Source organism: Alligator mississippiensis, chromosome 11 (assembly GCF_030867095.1).
Source record: "Alligator mississippiensis isolate rAllMis1 chromosome 11, rAllMis1, whole genome shotgun sequence".
Classification (NCBI taxonomy): domain Eukaryota; kingdom Metazoa; phylum Chordata; order Crocodylia; family Alligatoridae; genus Alligator; species Alligator mississippiensis.
Window position 1 is genome coordinate 54,357,686 of NC_081834.1, and position 4,682 is coordinate 54,362,367.

A 4,682-nucleotide genomic window follows, 5' to 3' on the forward strand; every position below is an offset into this window, starting at 1 on the left:
TCCATCCCCTTCCTTCCCCAACAGCCATAGCCTCTAGAGCTGGGGAGAGGGATCATGAGTTTAGGGTGGGAGCCAAGTACAGTCAAAGACATGGGGCTTCAAACCTGAGCTAGCATCTCTGCGGGGCAGAGACCAGGTCTGTGAGCCCAAAGAAAGCAGGTCTAGGCTGTGGCAGGGCACACGGTCTTGCAGTCAGCTGGGCCACTCTTTCCTGCATCTACTCCCCTTCTGTAGACCTTTCCAAATCACACTTTAGCTCTCTGCATATTTCTATCTCCAAATTTGTCTCCTACTTTCTCTCTCCCCCCACTCCCCCAGTGTACTCCTTTCCATCCGTTCCTCTCTGTTCCCACTTGTGTCCTCCCACTCACCACCCTCTCTCCACCAACCAATTTTTTATCCAACTCTTTCTCTCCTACTATATCCTTCTATCCATCTGCTTTTCTTTACCCCTCTAGATCGTTTTTGTGCATCAATTCTTTGATCTATACATAAAATATCTTCCTCTCTCCAACTCTTTTTGATCCCATGTACCCACCTTTTCAGTTCTCTCTTTATGTACCTTTCAATTGGTATGTCTCTTTCTTGCACTTGTTTTTTTATTATTATTATTTTCTCTCTCTCTCCTTTTATAAATATCCACCCACCTCTGTTTCTTCCCTATTCCCTGACTGGCAGCTATCCAGCCACTGTCTCCTTACAGCTGAAGTTGTCTCTCTCCAATCTTCTTCATCTCTCCCTCTCTCGCATATACTTTGACCAGGGCACAGCTGGCATTTCTAATTCTCCCATCAACAATCAGTGGGCTCTGAGGAGGCTGATCCAGCAGAGACAGACTTAGGATACCCCTGCCTGGCAGCAGTGCACCAACACAAAGCTCTGCATCATTTCCAGGTCCCTTACTCAAAATCAAGCCTTGGTACTGGGACTGGGGGACCTCACAACAGGGTGATGCTGGCTCTGAGGGGCTGTGCTTCTCTCTGACTGAGCCTTCCCCCAAACCACCTAGCCACTGGGATGTGAAGCAAGCCTTGTTTCCCTTGACTTCCAGAGCCAGCTTCAAGCAATTCTGTCCTTTGTGCACAAACAGGACAGCTAGGGTTACCCTGCCTATGGTGCTTTGGAGCCATTGCAGGTCCACAACCACAGGTTGCTATCTCCCTTGCAAAAGGGAGATCAGAGATCATCAATCTGGGATCTGCTCACAGATTCTGAACTATCAGGCACTGCCCAGGCAGGAGTGACTGGGGCAATAATAACCAGCAAGAAATGGAGGTGAGTCTCAGTAACACAGGGGAGGGTTCAACATGGCCTATGGGGTGTGGGGAGGGAAGAGCAGAATGACTGGAGGGAGACTGACCAGATGCATTGGGCTAACACTGTGATAATGAGAGTGACTGACTGAATATGAGCTATGTGGCAGGATTTGGGCAGTTAAATCACTGAAGCCCTCTGAAAAGCCCAGCACAGATTGTGTTGTTACTGGATAGGGCCACAGATAGTCCCAATTGTGCTTTTGTATCTCATGGCACTGTTGGTCTGGTTGCGCAGAACCTCAGTACAATTACAAGTGGGTGCAGGATTTCCTGTACGGCGTCTAGTTGCTCAATCTGGGCATGGAAGATGTTCCACGCTCCTTCTCTATCTTTTGCTCCAATTTTACTCTGTTTCTCACAGTCTGTCTCAGGACAGACAGTTGAAGGATTTATACTGAATCTGTATCATGACAAGACTGAGAGGCTCAGCCTAAGTTCTGTAGCTCATTATTGCAGGGGCTTTGCATGCACGCAGTGAGAAATGGTGCATCTCTGAGCTGAGATTCGGGTCTTCCTGTGCCAGGCTCAACACGGACACAGGGAGACGCAGCCCCTGCCCCAGCTGAGATGCAGGCCCGGTCTTCTGGGCTCTGCACAGACACGCAGGGACAGACCGTCCTTAATTCACTTGAGACAAGGCCACATTTTTCCAGGTGCTGCACAGACAGGCCTGGAGACAAACAGAAACTAAACAATCTAGGTGCTTTGATTTAACCATGTAAGTAGCACAACGGAGAGGGGAAAGAATTATTTTTCTAGATTTATACAAGGAGAATAGATTTATATTCAGGCAAATGAAGGGACTGGCCAGAGACCTGATACTGAGTCTGTAGCAGGACAGGGGAACCAAATTCAAGTCTTTTGAATCCTTACCCTACTGTAAGCCACATAATCACTCTCCCAAACCATCAATGTCCAATGTCTCACACACAATCTTTCATGCCTCTCACATGGCCACCATTTCAACTGAGAAATTTCAGCCAAGCAGCAGTGACCAAAACCACTTTTGCTTTCCGGCTAGGAAATGCTGTATGAGAGCAAGGGTTTTCCTTGGCATGGCTCCTGTCACTCCCTCTGCATGCCCTGGCTTCTTACACAGATTTATGAATAATCCAGGGAGTTTGTTAATTAACACCCATCAAAAACACTGATGGGGAATTCCTGTATTTCAGGTTTTCTCCCATCCTTATCTTCATTTTTCTTGCTTAATGCTGATCTCAAAAGAACAGAGAAGTCATGCAGCAGCTGGACAAAACTCATTTAATCTTTCTGCCTACCTGGTTTCTCACTTTGATTTCTCCTCTCCCATCCAGTGTAAACTTGAAATGTGTTCTGGAGTATAATGCCCTCTAGAGGCCACTGTGGTGTCTTCTAGGAGTTCAATTTATTTGTGAGACTGCCTCATTTGACAGCTCTGTAAAGTTAGTGGTGCTATCGGAAAGAAATACAGATAGGGTAAAGAGGAAGGGGTAAAGAGGAATGAGACAGGATGTGAGGATGAAGGAAAAGTAAAAGCTGGAACTGAGTAGAATGAATTGGGCAAGAATATGATGAGTGCTAAAACTGGGCACACTGACAGCTGTTGGCTACTGAAGGAAATGTAGGGGTTTGAGGGCTGTTTAGACAGCCCCTGTTCTCAGCAAAATGAATTTTCCAATAGAGTGAATGCAAAAGCAAACTTTATTGAAATTCTCGAAATATGAATATTGCTAGCAAATAAAGAATAACATCATATATCCAAATTGAGAAGGACTCATGTTTAGGTTAAGGTTTCATAGATTTCATAGACATTAGGGCTGGAAGGGACCTCGGAAGATCATCGAGTCCAGCCCCCTGCCCAAAGGGCAGGAAGTCAGCTGGGGTCACAGGATCCCAGCAAGATATGCATCCAGTTTGCTCTTGAAGGTGTTCAATGTAGGCACTTGAACCACCTCCGGTGGCAGGCTGTTCCAGACCTTGGGGACTCGGACAGCAAAGAAATTCTTCCTTATGTCCAGCCTGAAATGGTCTTGTAGTAGTTTATGACCATTCAACCTAGTCGTCATCCCTTGGGGCGCTCTGGTGAACAAACGTTCCCCCGGATACTGGTGGTCACCCCGATAAACTTATAGGTGGCCATCAGATCACCCCTGAGCCTGCGCTTTTCCAGGCTAAAGAGTCCCATAGCTCTCAGCCTGTCATAGATTCATAGATTCATAGATGTTAGGGTCGGAAGGGACCTCAATAGATCATCAAGTCCGACCCCCTGCATAAGCAGGAAAGAGTGCTGGGTCTAAATGACCCCAGCTAGATACTCGTCTAACCTCCTCTTGAAGACCCCCAGGGTAGGGGAGAGCACCACCTCCCTTGGGAGCCCGTTCCAGACCTTGGCCACTCGAACTGTGAAGAAGTTCTTCCTAATGTCCAGTCTAAATCTGCTCTCTGCTAGCTTGTGGCCATTGTTTCTTGTAACCCCCGGGGGCGCCTTGGTGAATAAATCCTCACCAATTCCCTTCTGTGCCCCCGTGATGAACTTATAGGCAGCCACAAGGTCGCCTCTCAACCTTCTCTTGCGGAGGCTGAAAAGGTCCAGTTTCTCTAGTCTCTCCTCGTAGGGCTTGGTCTGCAGGCCCTTGACCATACGAGTTGCCCTTCGCTGTACCCTCTCCAGGTTATCCGCATCCTTCTTGAAGTGTGGTGCCCAGAATTGCACGCAGTACTCCAACTGCGGTCTGACCAACGCCCTATAGAGGGGAAGTATCACCTCCCTGGACCTATTTGTCATGCATCTGCTGATGCACGATAAAGTGCCATTGGCTTTTCTGATGGCTTCGTCACACTGCCGGCTCATGTTCATCTTGGAGTCCACTAGGACTCCAAGATCCCTTTCCACCTCTGTGCCACCCAGCAGGTCATTCCCTAGGCTGTAGGTGTGCTGGACATTTTTCCTCCCTAGGTGCAGCACTTTGCATTTCTCCTTGTTGAACTGCATCCTGTTGTTTTCTGCCCACTTGTCCAGCCTATCCAGGTCTGCCTGCAGCTGTTCCCTGCCCTCCGGCGTGTCCACTTCTCCCCATAGCTTTGTGTCATCTGCAAACTTGGACAGAGTACATTTCACTCCCACGTCCAAGTCGCTGATGAAGACATTAAAGAGTATCGGTCCAAGGACCGAGCCCTGCGGGACCCCACTGCCCACACCCTTCCAGGTCGAGACCGACCCATCTACCACGACTCTTTGGGTGCGACCCTCTAGCCAATTCGCCACCCACCGGACTGTGCAGTCATCCACATCACAGCCTCTTAATTTGTTCACCAGTATGGGGTGGGATACCGTATCGAAGGCCTTCCTGAAGTCCAGGTATACGACATCCACCCCTCCTCCTGTGT